The sequence below is a fragment of the Notolepis coatsorum genome (assembly GCF_963971535.1).
Source record: "Notolepis coatsorum genome assembly, chromosome: 13".
Classification (NCBI taxonomy): domain Eukaryota; kingdom Metazoa; phylum Chordata; class Actinopteri; order Aulopiformes; family Paralepididae; genus Notolepis; species Notolepis coatsorum.
Window position 1 is genome coordinate 109,254,443 of NC_140177.1, and position 25,158 is coordinate 109,279,600.

Genomic DNA, 25,158 nt, shown 5'->3' on the forward strand with positions numbered 1-25,158 from the left:
GTATTTTTATTTATTTTTATTTATTATTATTATTAGTAGTATTAGTATTATATATTTTTTTCAGGTTGGTTTTCCTATCCTTTTCGTTTTGTATCACAATGATGTGATGTGGAAAACATAAAAAGACTGTCTGAATAATCCTTGTAGTTTAGTATCACAATGATGTGAAGTGGATAACATGTAAAGAGACTGAATAATGGAAAATGCAATAAAAAAAGTTTAAAGGGGACATGCATTGCTATTCCTTGCACTATTTGGGCAACTTTACACAATAGACCTGTCGCTAAACCACGCCCCCTTTGAAAACTCGGTCAAGCTAAGCCGACCGTGGATGACTCTCGTTGACGATGGCCGTAAGTAGCCCCTTTCCTGACTGTGATGCAAGCCTTGCTTCACAGTCACGAAAGTGGCTATGCCGCGGGAGATTTATCACAGCAGGTAATAGACCTGTTTTTTAAAGATAACACAAATATTTCATCTAGAAGCAGACAGAGAGGGTTACAATATGCAGTGGAAAAGTATGTTAATGAGATACACATTTACCTTAGACCTCCATGGTGATGCAAGCATTAGCTATAGATAACGTCGCATTACTTACAGTTGACTTGATTGAAGATTACAAGAACTATGACGATAATCCATGATTATTACTATTGCTTATACATTTAGTTTAAGGCTAGTGGGCCAACGCAGTATACGAGCTAGACCCGACAGTTGTGTCACTACTAGTCACTAGAATGAAGAAAAAGTGAGAGCTGTCACTTGCCAACAATCCTCATCCATAAAGGGGTGAGACGTCAGAGAATGGTATGCTGCACATTCTAGTGTACATCAGGTCAAATGATTGATTACACTAACTATAAATGTATAGTGATAGAGACCAAAGTAAAAATACCTAATAATAAAATAGACCTAATAATAGGGGGCGACAGTGGCTTGGGAGTAGAGCAGTCGTCTGGTAATCCGGAGGTTCCCGGTTTGATTCTCGCTCCTCCCGGGCAGCGTGTCGAAGTGTCCTTGAGCAAGACACTGATGAGCAGGTTGGCACCTTGCATGGTTGCCTCCACCGTCGGTGTGTGAATGTGTGAGTGAATGGGTAAGATGTGAGAAACTAATTGTAAAACGCTTTGGATATAAATACAGCCATTTACCAAAATACCTGTAAATCACAGTATATGGGTACAGGACATTTTCCTTTTCTTATAGCTTTTCTTATAACACTAAGTATAAGTTATATTTAATATAAATATAAATAAATGCATATACAACACATTCTCAAGATAGATCACTCTGATTAGAAAAGAAAACCCACAACTACATACATAAATAGCCACTATTTTTAATATATACAATAAATATACATGGATTTACAGTTACACAAATGGATGTACGATATAAACTGGAATAGCGAACAATATCATGTATTGTTGTGATACATCTATGGTAATTTACCATTATATTCTTGTAGCCAAATGAATGCTGTGACGAGGCTTAACATTTATTTTGTCCCAACCCCAGACCCATAGTTCACAAATCGAATTAAAATGTTATCGATGGATGCACATTGTCAATCTCCTGACCCGTTAGTCATAGTCACAACATTTGCTGTGATTATTGATGACCCTTGGAATGAGAAACATGATTTTGGTTACCCTTTCTTCTAGTACCTCTATTATGGATTAATAGCCTGGTCTGTTGACATTTGCAATATCAGCAACTGTTGATGAAGATTAAGTAGTAGATGCCTATAGAATATGTACTGTACTTTTACTTTTGAAATGTAATACAGTACTGTAGTGATTGTAATGGTACATAATTCACCCACGGACCTATTGTTAGGAACATTCTAGAAAATTAGTGCCGCCCGAACATTCTGGAACGTGTGTGATGTCATGGAAGTACATTCTAGAACCTTCGTTCTGCCCGATCATTCTGGAACGTTGGTGATGATGTCATAGTAGACCCTTCTAGAACCTCTAACATTCCTATAAAATTTTAAGCATTCTTTAGCTTTCTAGTAATGTCCAGCTTCCGGGGAGACTGCTCCACAGGCCTGCACTCCTCATCTGGAGTAAGAGGGGAGGAGAGAGGCGTGATGGATAAGGAGAGAGGGGTGATGGATAAGGGGAGATGGATGAGGGGGAGAGGCAGTAACATCTCCAGCACACCTCATTCTGTGAAAAAAATACAAAAAGCTGAGTATTAGCTAAGCATAGACAGATAATAATAATAGTTCATTTATGGAGCATCTTTCATACATAAAATGCAGCTCAAAGTGGATTTGATTGATTCCTACAAACCGGTTGATACACACACTCATCTGTGGCCTTTTGGAATAAACCTAGTGGCTACAGTCAGCGTTAGAGTATGGTCAGGGTTAGCTTATGGTTATGGTTGGGGCTAGGTTATGGTTCTGTATATAACCTTTATTTACCAGGGTAGGTTCTGTGTATAACCTTTATTTACCAGGGTAGGTTCTGTTTATAACCTTTATTTACCACTAGCTGGCTCTACTAGTACTAGCCCTGCTATCAATCCAGTCCAGAGTATAAGCTAACGTTATGATGCAGAAAGCTAACCTTATGATGCAGAAATATCTGCAGTATCGTTACATGTTGGCAGCTAACGTTAGCTAGCTGCTAACGTTAGCTAACTGGGCTGGATATACGATAGCTAGTTCGCAGTCAAAGTCAAACGTTAGCAAACTAATAGTTTGGTTTACGTTTCTAATACATGCCGTCAAATATTATGTCTTTATGAATTGACCTTACCTTTGAGCAAACATATAAGTGTCCTTGGTAATGGTAGCTGCTAACTTTAGCTAACTAGGCTGGATATACAATAGCTAGTTCGCAGTCAAAGTCAAACGTCAGCAAACTAATAGTTTGGTCTACGTTTCTAATACATGCCATCAAATATTATGTCTTTATGAATTGACCTTACCTTTGAGCAAACACAAGTGTCCTTGGTAATGGTCTTCACATTAATTTGTGTATGTGGTCAACGACACAGTAGAATCCACCGTTTGCACTCTCTAGTTTTCATTTGGGCTTCGGAAAAGGTATGAAATATACTCCTCCATCCAGTCTTTCAGGGTACCTGGTGTCCGAATTACAGGTACTCCACGCACAGCGTTTCACCATCGGATATTATGTAGATAATAACATAAAACTGAACTCTTGACAGTGGTTTCGATCAAAGCCGTCTGGTTTGATACAGCCTACAATCCTAGTTGACCGAGGTTTGTGCAGCAAGGATTTTGCTGTGATATGATTGGACAAATTCTATTTTGTGGCGTGGTTTAGCGACAGGTCTATTCCTGTGAGTCTATGGAACACATCTGTAAGGTTTAAAAAAATAAAATAAAAAAATCATTGTTTTATATTTCTAATCAAGTACTCAAAAGCATAATTTGTCTCCCTTTGGATTTCAGGCTGTTATTGGATGGGCTCCACCCATACGCGCTTTGAGTGACAGTCACCCACAGTCTGCGACTGGCACAGAGAGAGATAGAGAGATTGAGGGGGATACTAATTAATTTCGCCGCAAGGGGGCATAATCCCATGGGACAATGCATTGGTAACTGTTTCAAATGACAATATATACCTCTGTGATTATTATTGCACGGATCGGAATACGGGCGTGCGCGTGGGAGCATGCGCAAAGATATTTTGACAGTGATAAGCTAGTGCTCCCGACTGCGAGGGAGAGATAGAGAGGGAGAGAGACATTTACATTTACATTTAGTCATTTAGCTGACGCTTTTATCCAAAGCGACTTACAAGTTCTGTACGACAAGTCATCAGGAAGGGCACAACTCTATCAGCTGAGTAACAATGTTCATCAAAGTGTTGGGTGCTACAGTGTAGGTTAGTTTATTAGGACAAGTGTATGACAGTAAGGTTAGTTAGGGTTAGATATATTTTTTTTATTTTTGTTTGTTTGTTTTTTAAATTGTTCAGTGTATCTATATATACAGTATGTACAGCTGGTACAAAAAAAGGTGAGGTATAGCTTAGCTTGTGGTGCCACCTTGTAGTAGTGAGGTGCAATAAGGAGGTGCACGGAGGAGCAATAAGGAATGAGAATGATGTGCAATTTCCTTACCAATAATATAAATATTGGAAGTAGAGGCTAACACAGTTAACCTAACTGCCGAGATGAAGGGGAACTACAATGAAATCAAGACGGAGCTCAGCGAAATAACGGAGGAGCTCACGCGAATCAATAAAGAACAGAAAGCCAAAATATTCGAGATGGAATATCAAAAACGCAGGCTGAATATTCGCATTGTCGGTCTGGACGAATCAGTGAGATGTGAAAACCCTGAAGAGTTTGCCACAGAATTACAGAAAATCTTGGGAACAGGAATCCTTCCTAAAATACCGGAGGTGGATGAGAGCTTCAGATTGGGACCCCGCTCCAGTGACAGCAACGCTAAGCCCAGAGTGATATTAGTTGTACTGCGCCAAGTCAGAATAAAAGAAATGATTATGCGTGGAATTCGCAGGATGAAAGGCAATCTGAAACACATGGAGGTACCAATACACTGCTTTGAAGATTATTGTCGTGAGGTAGTGGAACTGCGTGCCAAGTTCAAGACGGTGATGTCTCAACTATACCTGGGGAAATACAGACCCCTACTAATATACCCTGCAATACTTCGCGCCGTCGACAAACAAGGAGCAAAAGTTCTCCTCAAATCGCCTGAAGAGGCAGCCAAATTCCTGTCTGAACAGGAGCAGATTAGTGTATAAATGGCCTTTTAAATCTCAGTTATGCAAGGTCACCATATAGTACAACCTTTAATAATCAAGGATTTGGGACAGAGAGACCTACGTGCTCAGAGTTTTTGAATACTTTCCCCGACGTGTATATTATTGCGGACATATTGGATTTAAGATTGGAACACTCCAGAACATACTGGAACATTCAGACAATGTAAAAATGACATATTGGAATAATCTAGAACATCGAAGCATTCTTTGATATATGGAGCATTCTGGAATATCAGCAATACGTGGTCATTCATTCTACCAGAAGCCCCTCGGGGGAATAATCAACAGCTATCTAGATGCAAAACCACAGAGCCATCATAGCCGGCCGGCTGAAAGATCACTCTACACAACGATCATCGCCCACCCCGGTCGGGGGAAATGCTGCATATGCGTATTTAAAAATTGTTTTTTTATTAATGGGAAATAATTTCACTACTTCTCCAATTAATACTTTAGATGTTTAAGCATAGCAATGCTCTTTTAAGATCTAAGTTAATGTTCTCTTCCTTTTACTTTTTTTTTTTTTTTTTTTTTTTTTTTTTTCTTCTTTTTCATCCGCTCTCTCTGATTTATTGAGGCTCTCTCTTCAGTTCAATACCTTCATATTATTCATGGGTTACTATAAATTACTATAAATTACAAGTTCATATAAAATGTAAGTGATTAAGGCATGACAATTGAAGCTTATTTTTGGTCTTTATTTTTAGTTTATCTCATTTAAATTTTTATTTATTTATTTTTTACGGGTAAGTGGCCAAGCCACAGTCGACATTCTACTTATGGTAGAATTTAGAGTGTTAGATCCTATGGTATACATAGGAATGTTAAGGATAATTGGATCATTCTGGGATATCCGGTGGTGCAAGGGAGAGAGTCATACGCAAAGGTTGTGTTCATGGAACACAATCTTGTACGACTCTCGGTGGGAGGGAAGGGTAGGGGATTTTTATTTGTATATATGTATGTTTTTAAGCTCGGCTCTCAACGGGACCTCACTAGTGGGATGTATATCTAGTATTGCCTCGCACTCTAGAAGCATTACCAAAAATTACAATGCAACATGTATAGACTATGGCTAGTTTGAATATAATGATATGGAACACCGGGGGAATAAATAACCAACTTAAACGCAAAAGCGTGCTCACACTGATGAAAAAAGAACATGTGGACATTGCTCTGCTAAGCGAAACACACATTCTAGGGAAAGACATAGGTAAATTAGCGGACAACATATACCATAATATCAGTCACTCCTCTATTGGTACGAGAACTCGGGGTGTAGCAATAGTCGTTAAACGTAAGTTGAATATTGTACTAAAGGGAGTATGGTCTGATGTAGAAGGTCGGATAACTATAGCTAAGATTGAACATAAGAACAGGAAAATAGCGTTGATAGCGGTATACGCCCCAAATTTGTACGAAGAAGATTTCTTCACTACACTAACCAATGCAATGTTAGACATTCCCGATTACTCATTTATAATAGGAGCGGATTTTAATGCCATCTGGAACCCAAGGATAGACAAATCTTACCTCGCCTTTTCCAGCGAACAAAAGAATTCATCAAAGGCATTAAAGGATTGGTCAAAGATTACAGGTGTAAAGGACTTATGGCGGTTACTTAACCCCACGACCCGAAAGTACTCTTGTCGATCTGCGAGACATAAGACACTATCCAGAATAGATTATGTCTTTGCATCACAGAGACTATTTGATAATTATGAAGTGGAAATGATACCCAACGCACTATCAGATCACTGTTATTTACTCCTTAAAGGTACATTTGGTATACTATCCTCCCGAGCCCCAAGATGGCGATTTAACTCGTTGCTGCTTAACAACAAGGAATTCATTACACAACTCAAAGAAGCTCTTATAGTATTCCAACGGGAGAATGCAAACTCGGTGCAAGACCCCAGAATAATATGGATGTCGGTAAAGGGAATGATCAAAGACTTCACGGATAGCTTTTCCTCCAAAATGCGCAAGAATCAAAACACAAAACTGGATGAGCTGGAAACGCTTTACTCAACGTTATTTAATTCTCTGAAATACAACAACTCAACTCGACTAGAAAATCAAGTTAACGTACTAAAAATAGAGATCAATGACATATACAGACAACAATCGGAAATACAAATACGCAGCACAAGACAACAGCAGTACTCTCATGGTTCCAAACCCAGCCACCTATTAGCCATGCGATTAAGAATTAATGCAACATTTGCAGATATAACTACCATTAGAGCACAACAAGTACTTGTAACAGATCCGGTAAAAATAAACGATACATTCAAAGTATTCTACTCCGATTTATATAAATCAGAAATGACCTTCGATCAAAACAAAATGGACACATTTCTTAATCAAATTATTCTCCCTAAACTTTCAGAGGATGACGCTAAACAGTTAGAAATACCGATCACACTAGAGGAACTCAAGATGGCCATAACCGCAATGAAAAGTGGTAAGGCTCCAGGAAGAGACGGTTTCCCATCAGAAATGTACCTTTCTTGTTGGGACATAATTGGCCCCTTATTACTAAATATGATCTTATACTCAGTCAAGGAGGGGAACTTCCATAAAACCGACAATATTGCACTCATAACAGTCCTCCTTAAAAAAGACAAAGACCCCAACGAGTGCGGTAGTTATAGACCTGTAAGCCTCCTCGGAACAGATATCAAACTGTACTCTAAGGTATTAGCCATCAGATTACAAAAGCATATGACGTCTTTAGTTCACCCGGACCAAACTGGCTTCATAGGAGGCCGCCTGATCACTGAGAACATAAGACGTATACTGCACGTACTTGATGCCGACAAAGAGGACACCATACCTAAGGCGATACTGTCCCTGGATGCTATGAAGGCCTTTGACAGGCTGGAATGGTCGTATCTGTGGGCAGTGCTAGAAAGGATGGGGTTAGGAAAAGGATTCATCGATATGATTAAAGTATTATACAAAGACCCATCGGCCATGATTATAACAGGCACAATCATCTCTGAAATATTTCCGGTATCACGCTCTGCCAGACAGGGTTGTCCTCTTAGTCCCGGTCTGTTCAATCTATCATTAGAGCCGTTAGCACAATATATAAGACAATCCCAATCCATAGAACCTATCGTAATCAAGGGCACACAACAAAAAATTTGTTTATATGCGGACGATGTGATATTGTTCATGAAAAACCCCAACACCACATTGCCTCATCTGCTCAAGTTGATTGAGGACTTTGGTGATTTATCGGGATTTAAGATAAATTGGCCGAAGTCGGCTTTCCTTCCACTTAACACCCCTGCAAAAAAAGATACAACCCTCCCAGGACAGATACCGATGGTAAAACATTTCAGATGCTTGGGAGTGGAAATATTCCCTACCATAAGACAAACGGTGAAGCACAACTACACAAAAATCCAAAACAAAATCAAAGACGACCTTGATAGATGGGCAAAACTTAAGAACACAGTACAAGCACGGATATCAATAGTTAAGATGGATGTACTACCTAAAATCAACTTCTTCTGTTCAATGCTACCGTTACCCCCTCCAGAGGGTTACTGGAAAAGATTACACTCCTCCACATACAAATTTATTTGGAATAACAAACCACCACGTATAAAAAGATCCACCGCACAGAGAAATAAAGCAGATGGTGGCATGGCATTTCCAGATTTTTTCCTATATTTTAAGGCGTACTCATTAAGTCCATTGACAACATGGTTTGACTCCCAAGCATTAGCATCTTGGAGGAAAATAGAAGAAAACATAGTAGCCCCACATAGACTGAAGGACATAGCATACACAAAACTACCAATCAAGCACTGTGAACGAAAATTTGGCCCCATAATTACTCATGCGATCCGGATATGGCGTGAATCACAAAAAAAAAATCCTAACCCACAAGAATGGCACAACCATACTCCCTTATTCAATAACAATGCTCTCTTAATTGGAAAACGACCTATAAGATTCCCTATATGGGAAGAGCAAGGCATACACTCATTAGGGGATATTTTTAACAAACAGGGTTTTTGTAGTGATAAAGAAATACGCAAAAAATTTAATCTCACCAAGTCCACATGGCTTTTTCACAAACAGTTAGAGCTATGTTTGAAGTCTCACGGTGTTCCATTAGACAGACCAATTGAACACCACAGATACCACAAATTCTTCTACTCAAGAGAGACATCGAGAGGTTTTGTTTCAGAATTTTATCATCAATTACTAACGTCCTCGTATGAAACCCTCCAACTTGACTCTGTCTGGAGGAGGGATATACCAGACCTGGAAAATGACTTTGATTGGCAAGGAGCCTGGGCAAATGTCCGACTTACATCAAGGAACCCGGATCATCAACAAATCAATCTTAACTATATTCACAGGACATACTTGACTCCTATAAGACTGTGCCGAATGGGGCTCAAACAAGATTCCAAATGCACCCAATGTACAAATGGGGACGAAGGGACATTTATGCACATGTATTGGGACTGCTCACCAGTTAAGGCATTCTGGAAAGATGTGACCCAACAAATATCAAAACTCGTATCTTGGAATATACCTGTACACCCCTCGGTATTGCTGTTGAATGATGTTTTTGAGTTTGCAGTGAATCCACAGCTAAAGAGATTGGTTTTATCGGGTATCACAGTAGCCAAAAAGCTGATCGCATCACGCTGGTTTCAACCGGAAAAAATGTGCCGTAAAGTTTGGTTTCTTACATATCTCGATGTAATTTACCATGAAATATCTACAGCAAGAATTCTGGGTCTCAATGAATCCAAAATGTCAATGTGGTTAGAAGTGGTGGAGAGAATAAAAGCTAGCTTATAATGGTAGTGTCTGGTTAGGTGCGAGGGATAGTGGAGGTACTTCTCAAGGTGGGGTCCGGGAGGGGGGGGTTCGAGCTGAGCATATGTATGTAGGGTTTTTTTTTTAGATAACAGGTATTATGGGTATATCTTATATAAAACAACTAACCAAAAGGTGATCCCATTGGATGTGCCCTGACAATTAATGCTTGTATATCTTATCGTGTGTTGTCATGTTTGTTTATATGTTTGTTTTAAAAAAGAATAAAAAAATAAAATACAATAATATAAATATAAAGTGTAAAGTGTGTCTAAAGTGGTAAAGTGGGTGCTACACTGTGTTGTTTATTTAAGTGAGTATGTGTGCTGTGGGTGTGTTGATGCTTATTGTTCATTGTTCATTGAGCATCCTGATGGCCTGGGGATAGAAGCTCCTTCTGAGTCTCTCTGTGCTTGCCATGAGACTCCGGTATCGCTTGCCTGACCGCAGCAGTTCAAAGAGGCAGTTGTTTGGGTGGCTGGAGTCTTTGATTATTCTCTTAGCCTTGCCCATGCACCGCTTGTTGTAAATGCCTTGGAGAGTGGGAAGCCCCCCTCCAATTGTGCGTTCGGCTGAACGGGCCACTCTCTGTAGTCTGCTGCGGTCTTGTGCAGTGCTATTCCCAAACCAGGAGGTGATATTGCCAGTCAGGATGCTCTCTATTAGGGCTGCAACTAACGATTATTTTGGTAGTCGACTTCTCTGTCGAATTCTTTTTCGATTAGTCGACTAATCGGAAAAGAAATTATATATAAAAAAAAATATATATATATATATATATAATTTTTTTTTGCACTACCTATCTTTGTGAAAGTGGCTTCTCAGCTCTGGTCCAGCTGAAGACAAAGCAGAGGAACAGATTGGACATTGAGCATGACCTCAGAGTTGCTTTGTCTACCATCACCCCGGACTTTGAGATTCTTGTCAGGAGCAAACAACATCCCCAGTTATCCCATTAGTTCCCTGGGATGTTAAGCTAAGAAGTCTGCTAAGAAGGATATATTATTTATTATTATTATTATTATTATTATTATTATTATTATTATTATTATTATTATTATTATTATTATTATTATTATTATTATTATTATTATTATTTTATTTCATTGTGTTTTTAGCCCTAATTGCACTTTTGTTGCAACCCCAGTTATCCCATTAGTTCCCCCAAACTTACTGTCGGTCTGTTATGTTAAGCTAAGAAGTCTTCAGCAAAGATAGGTAGTGCAAAAAGAAATTATTTATTTTTTAATTTTATTTTTAAACGACTAATCGACGCAAAAAGTCTGCGTTGACGAGTTTTTATGATCGACATCGTCGATTATGTCGACTTATCGTTGCAGCCCTACTCTCTATTGTGCATGAGTAGAAGTTCTTGAGGATCTTCTGACTCACGTTGAACTTCCTTAAGCGCCTAACAGGGCTGTACGCTAAGCTTTTTCACTAGGGGCACACTTGCCCCTAAATGAGAAATTTAGGGGCAAAAAATATTTTTTAGGGGCAAATTTTTAAATAACAATTTTACCATTATTAAAAAAATATGTTCCTCCTGCCTCATTACTGTGGTCCTTTTATTTAACATTTAAGTGCGTTTGTTTTCAGGTTTGTATCTTTTATAATGAACCAACTGAGAAAGTGTGTAAATCACTAATAGAACAAAAACAACAAACTGTGTGTGTGCGCGCGCTTGTGTAGTGCTCCTTGAATGAGATCACCACAACACACACACACCATTGCATTAATCAGGAGGACAAGAAACTCTGCATACATTTGTTTCACAATGAAAAGTGCTTTAGAAATCAAATTAATTATTATTGTAAATAACCCCATGAAAGGTTTATTTGTATGGGTAATTACCTGCTTCATATTTGTGATGTTACTGGTTTCAGTGTGTGCCTAAAGTGATCAATGTGTTGGGCCGTTTATAGAGATCTATGCCAATTAATGTTTATGTATATCCGGGACTTTTTTTAATAAGAATTGAGAGGTATTTGTATATGTGACCTTTATTTTGAAAACCGTGTTGCGACGCAACCTTATTTACATTTGCGCTTTTGACAGTGAAATGTTCAGTCCAACTTAGCTGGAAGGAAAGACTAATCAAAAAGGTTTAATTGACCCGTATGAGGCTCTTACGGTAGGACTACTCACCTAATGCATAGCTGAACCTGAACGTTAGAAGTGTCCGTGTCCCCGTCAATCAATCATCACATCATCACGTCAATCATCATCATCTTATCATCTCTCCACATCGGACGTGGTTGTCATAAGATGGACTGATATCCACTCCGTTGTTCTTTTTTGCGTCTTAAATGTATTGAAATGAGGTGCTTCTTTGGCGATGCAATAGCCCATATTGAAAGGAAGAGAGCCCACATTCAGTTTCGTTTTGCTAGGAATTATGGGATTTGGTGTTGGATGTATAGACTACGCAGATAGGGACATGGTCTTTAATCGCACGATAGACTACAAGTACCAGGTACTGTATATAGCGTGACCCAGATTCACTCCACACGCAAATCTTTTTTTTCACTCAGGCTATCGGTGATCGCAGTAAGTTCATTCATTGCCAACAGATTCTTTCATAGCACCACGACATTGTGTCGCACTGTACAGCCCTGGTTGTAGGCTAATGTTTTTTTTTTTAAATGTATCCAATTTGTATGGATTAATTTAGGAGTGAAATGCGAATGAAGGGTTGAAATCACAACTCGCAACGTTGCTCCCAAATAATATTTCCAACTCGCAACGGCCAAATTAAGGGGCAATTTGCGACGAGATCATCGCACTGTACAGCCCTGCCTAAGGAAGTAGAGGCGTTGTCGTGCCTTCTTGATAACACTGTCAATGTGTGTGTGGTCCATGTCAAGTCCTCGGATATGTGGACTCCGAGGTACTTAAAACTGTTCACTCTCTCAACCGGTGCCCCGTCGATGCTGAGGGGGCTGTAGTCCCTGCCCCCTGACCTCCTAAAGTCCACAATCATCTCCTTTGTTTTGCTGATGTTCAGGGAGAGGCTGTTCTCTTGACACCATCCCGCTAGAACCTTAACCTCCTCCAGGTAGGCCCTCTCGTCATCTGCAGAGATCAGGCCCACCACTACTGTGTCGTCAGCAAATTTGATGATTGTGTTGTTGTTCCGCTGTGCCACACAGTCATGTGTGTACAGGGAGTTAAGGCTGAGCCCGAAGGTTCGAACGTTCGTTCGTTACGTTAACATTCGAATTCTAAATCGAAATTCGATAATTTTTTTATATTAAACCAATGGGGTTTTTCTTCACAGTTGCAGATAAAGATTAGGCTACACTAATATTATAGTATAAAAAAAAACTGCTAAGTTATATTCATTAAAGAAAGTTGATTTAATAAAAGACTCATTTAATCAGATTAATCACTATTCAAATTGAGGATTTAGTTTGAGGATATTTATAAAAAGAAATAAAAAATAAAAAATTATTTTGAAAAAAAATATTTTTAATTTACGAAGGTTCGAACGTTAGTTTGAAAAACCCTGACGAAGTTCGAATCCCAAAAACAGGCTTCGGGGACAGCCTTACAGGGAGTAGAGGAGGGGACTCAGGACACAGCCCTGGGGGGCCCCTATGTTGAGAGTGATGGATGAGGAGGTGCAGTTGCCTGCTCTCACCACCTGGGGTCTGCCCGTCAGGAAGTCCAAGACCCACTGGCAGAGGTCATAGTTCAAGCCCAGGTCCCTGAGCTTGGCTATGAGTTTGGAGGGGACTATGGTATTGAATGCTGAGCTGTAGTCGATGAATAGCATTCTCACATAGTTTCCCTGCCTCTTGTCCAGGTGTGATGCTGCTGTGTGCAGCACATGGGCTATGGCGTCCTCCGTGGACCAGGCGGTATGCAAATTGCAGGGGGTCCAGGTTGATGGGGAGGGAGGAACAGATGTAGCCCTTTACTAGCTTCTCAAAGCACTTCATGGCTATGGAGGTGAGAGCTACAGGGCGGTAGTCATTGAGGCAAGCCGGCTTGGATTTTTTGGGTACAGGGATAATGGTGGACTTCTTCAGACGGGTGGGGATGACGGCCTGTTCTAAGGACAGGTTAAATATGTCAGTGAATACCGGGGCCAGTTGGTCGGCACAGACTTTTAGGACGCGGCCGGGGATACCGTCCGGTCCTGTTGCCTTCCTGATATTCACTTTCTTAAAGTTCCTCCTCACCTCATGTTCTGTTATCCTGAACACTGAGTCTCCATCAGCAGTGCCCCCCCCCCTCCATTGCAGTGGTTTGTAGGCTGGTGTTGTTATTACCAGCCTCAAACCTTGCATAGAAGGTATTGAGATCATTTGCTAAGGAGATGTCACTGTTCAGCTTGAGGGAGGTGCCTTTGTAATCTGTCATCGTTCTGAGGCCCTGCCACATACCTCTAGAGTCAGCCTGTTCAAACTGAAGTTCAACTTTATCCCTATAACGCCGTTTTGCCTCTATTACTGCTCTTCTGACGTTGTATCTTGCCGTCTTGTGTTCATTCATGTTGCCTGTCACAAGCCCGGTGTTGTAGGCTGAGGTGCACACTTTCAGAGCCTCACGGACGGATTTATCTACCCAGGGCTTTTGATTTGGGTAGATTCTAATTGTTTCTTCTACCAGAGTACAGACAAAGTCAAGCACCGTTTCAGTGTATTCGTTAATATTGGCTGTGTTGTCACGGAATACATTCCAGTCTGTGCATTCCAGCGCAGCCTGAAGCGTCTCCTCTGATGTCACAGTCCAACGCTTAACCTCTCGCGATACTACCGCCGTTCGCTTAAGACTCTGTTTATATTTTGGCAAAAGAAAGATGGCGGCGTGAGCGGACTTACCGAATGGACTAAGAGCCTGTGACTTGTACCCATTCTTAAATTGCGAGTATACATGGTCTAATATGTTCTCGCCTCTGGTGGGACAGGTCACATGCTGATAGAAATTTGGCAACACCTTTTTAAGACGCGCTCTGTTGAAATCGCCCAGAACCAAAATGGCAGCGTCAACGTTAGCTATCTGTAGTTTGTTTACCTTGTCGTGTAGTTTTGAAAGTGCGGCCCCAGTGTTTGCTTGTGGTGGGATGTACACTCCGATCATGATGATGGACGTTAACTCCCTCGGGAGAAAGAAGGGTCGGCATTCGATGGTGATATACTCCAGGTCTGGGGAGCAGTGGTTAGACAATTCCTTTGCGTTGCCTATATCGCACCACTCCTTGTTTACCATGAAAGCTATGTCGCCTCCTCTCGTCTTTAGTGATTCTTCTGCCGTTCGGTCCTTGCGGAGAACGAAGAAGTGATCTGCCGGTTCTATTGCATGGTTTGGGACGTCCGGAGTCAACCACGTCTCGGTGAAACAAAGGACGTTGCAGTCCCGAATGTCCCTCTGGAATTGAATCCGTGCTCTGATGTCATCCAGTTTGTTTCCTATTGATTGCACATTGGCCAACAATATGCTGGGCAATGTGGTTCTGTGTCGCCTGGATCTCAATCTGTTTCGGACCCCAGCTCTCTTTCCACGTCGTCTCCCCCTTTCCTTGCGTCGGCCGCAACAAAGGATCTCGGCGGGCCACTGTTGTTGTTCAGCAATCCGATCCAAAGAGCAATCCAGTCGGTAAGTTTTCATTAATCCAATGTCAATGAGTGACTGACGGTCACGGACACACTGTAGCCTTTCTGACGGTCACGGACACACTGTAGCCTTTCTGTCTGGCTCCCTATTCCTTGTCTGGGTGAATTTACCTTTTGTACATATTTCACACAGCTGTGCTGGCCTGACTGCACTGCCTCTTATCTCCATACCTTTTACCACACCCAGTAACTTTTGTACATCCTCATAATTGCAATGACCCAATATTTCATGCCAAGTTTGCATGTCATGACATATATTGCATGTATCAAAAAATTTCTGAACAGTTGGCAAATAAAACAGATTACCACTTTCATGGAGGTCAAACCTGTTGCCCTCTTGGCGATCATGTGGCTGTCCCCCTTTTTGAAAGTCACCGTTGCTCCTCCATTGGTTGCTCTTGCCACTGAGAAGATGTTGTGTGGATACGTCGGCATATACAGTGCATCCTGTAGCTGTGCTCTTTGTTGCCGTCCCTCGTTGTCTAGTAGGTAGATCAGCGCCGTTCCTCTGCGTTGTGCCAACCCACTGCACTTGGTCCCATCCGCCAGCTCCATTGAGTTGGTGTCAGGCTGTAATGTGTTGTCAAAGCTCTTGAACTTGGCAATATCATTCACGATGTGGGATGTCGCTCCGGCGTCCACCATGATCCCCTTTTTCTTCACGTTGGCTGATGGCCTCTCGTTGTTTGCATGCTTGGCCATGAAGCATTGATCGTCGTCGTCGGTGTCCACCTCTGCGACCTTTCTTGCTCCTTCTTTTCCCTTTTTCCTGCACAGGGACTCTGTGTGTGTGTTGCTCTTGCAGTGACTGCACCACACTTTTCGGGTGCACCTGTTTCTGGTGTGTCCTCTTTCTCCACACCTATAACATGTCAGGTCGCTTTCACATATAGTTTTGGTGGACTCGGTGCGGTTCTGGGGGTGAAGTTGCAACATTGTTGCATTCTTCATTTGGTTCGCCTGCGTTCACACAGAAATCTGTCAGCGCACCGAACCTTCTGAACAATGTCACGCGGTCGAAAAGGGCGCTTGTCTATTGGACAGTGGAAATGTGTGTGTGGCTGCGAGCCCGTGTGTGTGTGTGTGTCTGTGTGTGGACTGCGGAGCCCTCCAGATCAGCGGAGCCGAGTTTTGACATGGCATTGATCCATTGTTCTATTGAAGCACATTACCACCATCCTCTCGCTAAACAACTTGTAGACCACGTTGTTTTTATGAGTGCCCACAAGTAGCTGTTTTATTAATAATATAATAAGCCGCGTTTTTTCTTCCTTCTTCCCAAGATGCACAGATATATATATAGATAGATAGAGAGATAGATGCAGTGTGGTTGTTTTGCAGTGAATGAATGCTGCGAGCAGTGGTAAGGTAATAATAGTATTGACGTGGCATTGATCCATTGATCCAATGCCGTGCGCCTCGGTAATAATAATAAGCCGCGTTTTTTCTTCCTTCTTCCCAAGATGCACAGTTAGATATATAGATAGAGAGATAGAGAGATTAGATGCAGTGTGCTTGTTTTGCAGTGAGTGCTGCGAGCAGTGGTAATAATAATCACTTCCTATATTTGGTTCGCGTTTGGTTCGATGAAGCCGAACCGAGACCTACGTTTTCAGGCGGACCAGAGTTCGCCTGTTTGGTCCGCGAACCGAGTTCGACACGCATTCACACAAACCCGAAAAACCGGACTATCGAATTCTGGTCCGAAAGTCCGGACCAAAAGCGACCTCAGAGTGGCTTCCCCATCCTTCCTATATGTCTTGGTGCCTTGTTTGCTTTGCCTTGTGCTAGTCTTCATCACACTGTCCGTATATGCAGTGCCAGTTGCCCTCATCTTCTCAGACTCTTAATAATAATAATGGATTGGATTTATATAGCGCTCTTCGTGACACCCCAGTGACCCCAGAGCGCTTACAGAGTCCATTATTCGTTCATACAGTCATACCGGTGGTGGTAAGCTACAATTGCAGCCAGAGCTGCTCTGAGGCAGACTCACGGAAGCGTGGCGAATAATCATCACCTATGGCCCCTCTGACCACCACCAACATTCATTCACATGCATACACATTCATACGAGGCAAGTAGGTTAAGTGTCTTGCCCAAGGACACAACGGCAGTGGGATGGACATGGGCTTGAGCGGGATTCGAACCACCAACCCTTCGATCATTGGATGACCCGCTCTACCCCTGAGCCACGCCGCCCCACAAGACTCTTCATAGACTCTTAGTCTTCTCTTGAAGTCTTTGAATGTAACATTGTCCTCATTCTGTGTTACATGGACAGCTAGTGGCCTAAATGAGTCTGGTAATCCATTCAGAATAGTGGCTACAAGCAGCCCATCACTCATGTTCTCTCCTGCATCACGAAGAGCTGAAATTATATTCTCAGCCCTTATCATATAATCAGTCACAGTCTCATTGTCTTCCATTTGTATGGTGGTCAATGATGTGTACATGTTTAGAATCCTGGGCTTGCTTTTTCCCGAATAATGCTCCCTCAATAATTGCAGGGCTTTCCTCCCATCATCGGCCGCATCATGTCTTATCAATGAAAGGCTCTTATCGTCTAGCGCAGCGGTTCCCCAACTGTGGTGCGCGCACCCCTTGTGGTGCGCGAGCGCCCTCTTGGGGGTGCGTGACATGAAAAGGCTAATGGCGGTGCTATGGTGTTGTTTTACTAATAAAATATAACTAATATACGTTATTTAAAATGTTATTTCACTGTGTAAATCATGAAATTCACGTAATTAAAGACGTACGTTTAATAATCATTTTAAAAAACTAAAAAGATGCACTTTACTTCCTGCCAAAATGCCATAGACGCGCGACCGGGACCGGTGCGCTATTATTGTGGCAGCGTATTTATGCTCATGTGTTTCCCTACACTTCATGTGTTCTTCGAGGGAAACTAGTTGTCATGGGTGAACCTGTAAAAAGCCTAATAACGGAACACCTCAACAAACTCGCTGAGCAGCTACGGACACATTTCCCACCTATGGATGCATCTTAGACGTGGATTCAACCCATTTGAAGTTTCCCCTCCTGTCACTACAACAGCAGCAACAGCTGATCGACCATCTGATGGGGCGCTGCTGCTGCAGTTCAAATGAAAGCCCCTTTGTGGATTTTTGGACCAAGGCAATGTCAGCATATACCCAGACCTGGCAATGCAAGCCGTGAGGATTTTAATGCCCTTCTCCACAAGCTATCTATGCAAGGCTGGATTATCTGCTCACACAGCAGTGAAGACAAAATATCACCAAAGACTGCATGATGTTGAGAAGGACTTGCGCATTAAACTGTCTTCAATTACCAAATCATCAAACTTTGCAGAGCTTTGTGCAAAGATGCAGGCCCATCCGTAGCATTAAGCCGACAGACGAGGGCAAAGTGCTGCGAAGTGTGCTCGAGTGCGTGACGGGCCGCCCGGGGGGGGGGGGGGGGGGGCGCCGGTCTAAATCACATTGCATGCGTGCATGACAAAGGATAATAGTGATGATCTAGCGTTGATTTCAGGAAGACCCGATAATCAGGCGAAAAATTACATGTTTATTGAATAGACCTGTCTCAAACCCTGCCCCTTTTCTTGATCCTCCAATCACAACTGTCGCTTACCTCGGACAAACTTGGTTTGTCCGAGGTAAGCGACAGTTGTGATTGGAGGATCAAGAAAAGAGGGCAGGGTTTGAGATAGGTCAATTACACAAACGCTGTTTTCGTATCTTCCCTGGAATTGCTCAGAAGCGCCCAGACTATGTTCATATTCAAAAGCAGCTCAATGAGACTCAACAGCGTTATTAGACCCATAGCTATACTATAAAATATAGGTTTATGTCTACAAAGTACAACTACGTTTACATGGGGTTAATGGACGGCACGGAAGTGGTCACTTCCCGGAAGGGCCGTGGCAATGTGTTAACGACACAGACCACATTGATATAATCCCCCATTGCTAGGTAACAATGCTAAACACTGGAAAAGGCCATTTATAATGCATGGGACCTTTAAATAAAAAAAGAAAAAGAATAGATATATACAGGGTACAGTGAGTAACATCGACATTATTGCACGTTCTGATTCACAGTGTTTACAATATAAATATGGAGGTGACAATGGGTCACAGCAGCAGTTAAAGTGTCTTTAGTGATTCACAGTTCGGGATTCACAGTTCGGGGGAAGGGTGACAGTGGGGTCACAGCAGCAGTCAGGTCAGAGTGTATGCCTGGCACAAAAGCAAAAAAGCCCAAAGTCATAAGATAAGATATTCCTTTATTCATCCCTTTTAAGTAGGGGTGTAACGGTACGTGTATTCGTCCCGCGAATTTACGGTACGGCCGTCACGGTGCGGTACGCGCAGCCATACGACGAATACGTCTCAGGCACGATGACAAGCGGACAAGCTCTCCCCTCCTCTCCTGTTTACTACAGCCTATTTGTCCCTAAAACAAAACCATGATGAATTAATTAAATGTTTAACACAGCAGGGTCATTACAATTTTGCAGTTTTCTTTAGTTTTCTTGTTCGCCCAATAATGGTAACCAAAAGACACACGCGCGCGAACACACACGTCAACCTTTTCCGGCGGACCGCGGAGTCTCACAGCTGATCGGAGAAAAAATAAAAGCACAACATACCACCAGATCATCTGAGCTCCGCTCCAGTTGCTGCTACTGTGTTTAAATCCAAAATATTGATAATCCTCTGACATTGTTGTGTAACATGTCATCTGTTCTCTAGTATTCTTCAGTCTCTGCTTCACATGAAGTTAAATCCTCTCTATAAGTGAAACTGAAACAAAGTTGTTGTTAAAGGTGCAGTAGGCAATTAATTTACTCTGTGGATGCCTGGACACAGAATGACACCAGTATCACTGACTACTACGGCAAGCCTATAGAATATTATTATATTTAATAATAATAATTATAATAATTATTATAAATATATAATAATAATTATAAATATTTTTTTCCTGTTGTACCTAAATCGTACCGAACCGTGACTGCAATACCGAGGTACGTACCGAACCGTGGCTTCTGTGTACCGTTACACCCCTACTTTTAAGATACCCCCCCCCCCTCCAGTTCTCCCAGGCTATATTGGTTACTGTTGCTTTGCTCTCTTGTCATTTTAGCTACGTGCTATGCTGATGATACAATATTTTTTTTTTTTGCTCTTGCACATTCTTCTCTTGTAAGTCACACCGGATATGAGTGTCTGCTAAATGTCTGCTCAGGTAAAGAAAAGAAAAACGCTATTGGGATATTTCTCCACCCAAGGTATTCCCAGTGGCTGAATGGTTTCCACAGAGGCCCACATTATATGAGCTCCCTTTCTACTTATTCAGGATAGTGGTTGTGGTTCCCACAATCACAATCTTCTTACTTTCCCTAAATGCCTGTCATGTCAGTGTAATGAGGTCCCCTGAGGCCAGGAGCCTCATCCCTGTGTCCAGTGGTGCAGTCGTAATATCAGAACTGCCTGGACGCCACGTGCATGCGCGCACATACATGTTCCCTCGCGTGCGCACAGAACAGATGATTATTATGTTTGTATAGGAAATTACTAGTTTTAGTTTAGTTTTTGTAAATATTGCCTTGAAATAGAGAAGCTGAAAAAGGTAGCAGGATGTAGCCTTCAATATATAAAGAAATTATATTGTCAACAGATATGGTTGAAAAACAAACAATGTTTTAACAATGTAACTTAGTTTACAGAAGGACAGTTTCCTTCTGAAGCACAACTTAATGCCTCATCCTTCCAGTCGGGACCATTTGTCACATAGTGAGAGCTCCACAGATCAAGCAAACCCCCACAGGGCTTGTATTTTGGTTTTGCACTTCTCGTTCTTTGTTATGTTATTGGTATCCTATTATTATGCAAAGTCTAGGTGATAGACAAGTGCCGGGTACTTGGCGCACGGCGCGACGAGTCCAGTGAAAGTTGTGAACGCATTTTTGTGTGCGCGCACATGCATGCGCGTGCACATCCGTGCGCGTACTTCTGCTCAGAAAACTGCTGGGACGGCGTGATACCGCGTGGGACCACCACTGCCTGTGTCACTGAGAGGCAGACTGACATACAAACCCACTGAGCTGAAACTAGCCGATCCACCATGTTATCGTAGCACTAGTACCATTCCTTTTTATTTGAGTAAAAGTATAAATTCTCTGATAGAATAATACTGTGGTGAAGTGAAAAGTTCTCCATTCTAAATTATATGTACGTCGAAGTATTACAAGTATTTGATGTTCCATGTATTTACACATCTAAAGTAAAAGAAAAAGTGCACATGATTCTATATCAGGGGTTCCCAAAGTGGGGGTTGCGACTGCGAGCCGCTGCGGGCGGGGGGGTCGCCAGATGATTTAAAAAAAATGTATGCAGTCAGGCCAGTGTTTCTAGTTGTAGCAGCGCAATAGTTAGATAACCTAGATGGGGAACAACCAGGAGATCACTGCAACTCACACAAGTTGGAGAACTATCTCTCTTGCTCTCACACACACACAAAGGGAGCCGCATGTGATTGGTGGAGGCGGTACCCTTACAAAAAACAAAAAATCCATCAAAATCAGTGTTGTTGCTAATCATTGACACATGCTAGCCTGTAATAATCCCCCCCAGAAAAATCTACTTTGCATTTGATATATTGCAAATATATGCCATCACACACACTGGCATTTAACACATTGGTAGCCAATTTTCAGCGTTATTGCCTGCCATGCGTTGAGCGCCAAGATCGCTGTACAGCGTTTTTTAGATCAATATTGAATTTTCTCGCCATGGCATTCATAATTCATCCACCCAACCCCCGATGCCCTAGCAATACCGAGGTACGTACCGAACCGTGGCTTCTGTGTACCGTTACACCCCTACTTTTAAGATACCCCCCCCCCCCTCCAGTTCTCCCAGGCTATATTGGTTACTGTTGCTTTGCTCTCTTGTCATTTTAGCTACGTGCTATGCTGATGATACAATATTTTTTTTTTTTGCTCTTGCACATTCTTCTCTTGTAAGTCACACCGGATATGAGTGTCTGCTAAATGTCTGCTCAGGTAAAGAAAAGAAAAACGCTATTGGGATATTTCTCCACCCAAGGTATTCCCAGTGGCTGAATGGTTTCCACAGAGGCCCACATTATATGAGCTCCCTTTCTACTTATTCAGGATAGTGGTTGTGGTTCCCACAATCACAATCTTCTTACTTTCCCTAAATGCCTGTCATGTCAGTGTAATGAGGTCCCCTGAGGCCAGGAGCCTCATCCCTGTGTCCAGTGGTGCAGTCGTAATATCAGAACTGCCTGGACGCCACGTGCATGCGCGCACATACATGTTCCCTCGCGTGCGCACAGAACAGATGATTATTATGTTTGTATAGGAAATTACTAGTTTTAGTTTAGTTTTTGTAAATATTGCCTTGAAATAGAGAAGCTGAAAAAGGTAGCAGGATGTAGCCTTCAATATATAAAGAAATTATATTGTCAACAGATATGGTTGAAAAACAAACAATGTTTTAACAATGTAACTTAGTTTACAGAAGGACAGTTTCCTTCTGAAGCACAACTTAATGCCTCATCCTTCCAGTCGGGACCATTTGTCACATAGTGAGAGCTCCACAGATCAAGCAAACCCCCACAGGGCTTGTATTTTGGTTTTGCACTTCTCGTTCTTTGTTATGTTATTGGTATCCTATTATTATGCAAAGTCTAGGTGATAGACAAGTGCCGGGTACTTGGCGCACGGCGCGACGAGTCCAGTGAAAGTTGTGAACGCATTTTTGTGTGCGCGCACATGCATGCGCGTGCACATCCGTGCGCGTACTTCTGCTCAGAAAACTGCTGGGACGGCGTGATACCGCGTGGGACCACCACTGCCTGTGTCACTGAGAGGCAGACTGACATACAAACCCACTGAGCTGAAACTAGCCGATCCACCATGTTATCGTAGCACTAGTACCATTCCTTTTTATTTGAGTAAAAGTATAAATTCTCTGATAGAATAATACTGTGGTGAAGTGAAAAGTTCTCCATTCTAAATTATATGTACGTCGAAGTATTACAAGTATTTGATGTTCCATGTATTTACACATCTAAAGTAAAAGAAAAAGTGCACATGATTCTATATCAGGGGTTCCCAAAGTGGGGGTTGCGACTGCGAGCCGCTGCGGGCGGGGGGGTCGCCAGATGATTTAAAAAAAATTTATGCAGTCAGGCCAGTGTTTCTAGTTGTAGCAGCGCAATAGTTAGATAACCTAGATGGGGAACAACCAGGAGATCACTGCAACTCACACAAGTTGGAGAACTATCTCTCTTGCTCTCACACACACACAAAGGGAGCCGCATGTGATTGGTGGAGGCGGTACCCTTACAAAAAACAAAAAATCCATCAAAATCAGTGTTGTTGCTAATCATTGACACATGCTAGCCTGTAATAATCCCCCCCAGAAAAATCTACTTTGCATTTGATATATTGCAAATATATGCCATCACACACACTGGCATTTAACACATTGGTAGCCAATTTTCAGCGTTATTGCCTGCCATGCGTTGAGCGCCAAGATCGCTGTACAGCGTTTTTTAGATCAATATTGAATTTTCTCGCCATGGCATTCATAATTCATCCACCCAACCCCCGATGCCCTAGCGCAGACCTGGGCATTGTACGACCGGCCCGTGAAAGATTACATAATAATAAAAAAACGTTTTATTTAAATTTTTTTTAACTTTTTTGTAACTTTTTTTAAACTTTTTTCTTTTCATGTCAACGTTCACCCGCACAATATACGCTTACGCTCATGAAATGCATAGCCATGTGAAATCCTTCATGACAAAGTTGCAATTAATTTCAAGGCAACTAGGCAGCAACAATCTCAAACACATGAAAACCCTGAAAGAAGTCAAACCATCAGCTGATCACCGGCACAGGTACTCATCCATGTTGGGAGCACTGCATGATGAATTTTCAATGCGTTTTCAAGATTTCAAAAAGGTTGAGGATGAAATGCAGCTGGTTTCCTCTCCCTTTACCTGCAGTGTTGATAGTTGTTCAGCTTGAACTCATTGACCTGCAGTCTGATTCACTACTGAAAGAGCACTATAAGTCAGCATCACTGCTAGAGTTCTACTCTGCTCTCAAGGAGGAGAACTTTCCAAACATGAGGAGACATGCTCAGAAGATGTTGGTTCTCTTTGGATCCACCTACATATGTGAACAGACATTCTCAGTTATGACATTTACCAAGTCCAGGTACAGATCCTCTCTCACTGATGAACATCTGGCAGCTGTGCTTCGCATCTCCACCTCAGACATGCAACCTGACTTTGATGGACTTGTTAAAGCTCAACAGAGACTGGATTTCTCACACTGAATGAAAAAAAAAGAACTGAAGAACACTAAAATGTGGAAATATAACAAGTGAAATGGGACACTTGATATTTTTTTTTCTTTTTTTTGCACAGTTCTGAAAACATTAAATGTTTAATATAGGCATGTAAAGTAAAAAAGGCTACAAAACTGGGACACTTTTCTTTACACAGTTCAGTGACATGTCTTGTTTATTTTTGCTATAAGATGATGTGATGTCTTTAGAAAGCTAAGAAAATCCATGTTTCAATAGTATATGAAACTCAAAATGCCCTTTGTTATTAATGTTTCACATTTTGTTTATCATTTTGGAAATAAATTCTATTTGAATAAATGATATTTTTGAAAGCTAACCTCACCTTTTAATTGCCAAATAATAACATACACTCTTACCAGGGGTCAAAACAATGCCATTTACTGCTTTTTATATAGAAATAAAATGTATATTATGCATATTATTATTATTATGCAACATATTTTCAGTTGCTCATTCGGCCCCCTGGGAAAAATAATTGCCCACCCCTGCCCTAGCGGGACCCTAGATG

At 41.7% G+C, this 25,158-nt stretch overlaps 1 protein-coding gene across 3 annotated transcripts in view; it reads left to right on the top strand.

The window, feature by feature from the left end:
- The window catches only part of LOC311239565 (brefeldin A-inhibited guanine nucleotide-exchange protein 1-like), a 184,563-nt gene that overhangs the window by 22,275 nt on the left and 137,130 nt on the right, over window positions 1-25,158 (top strand). The window lies entirely within an intron of this gene.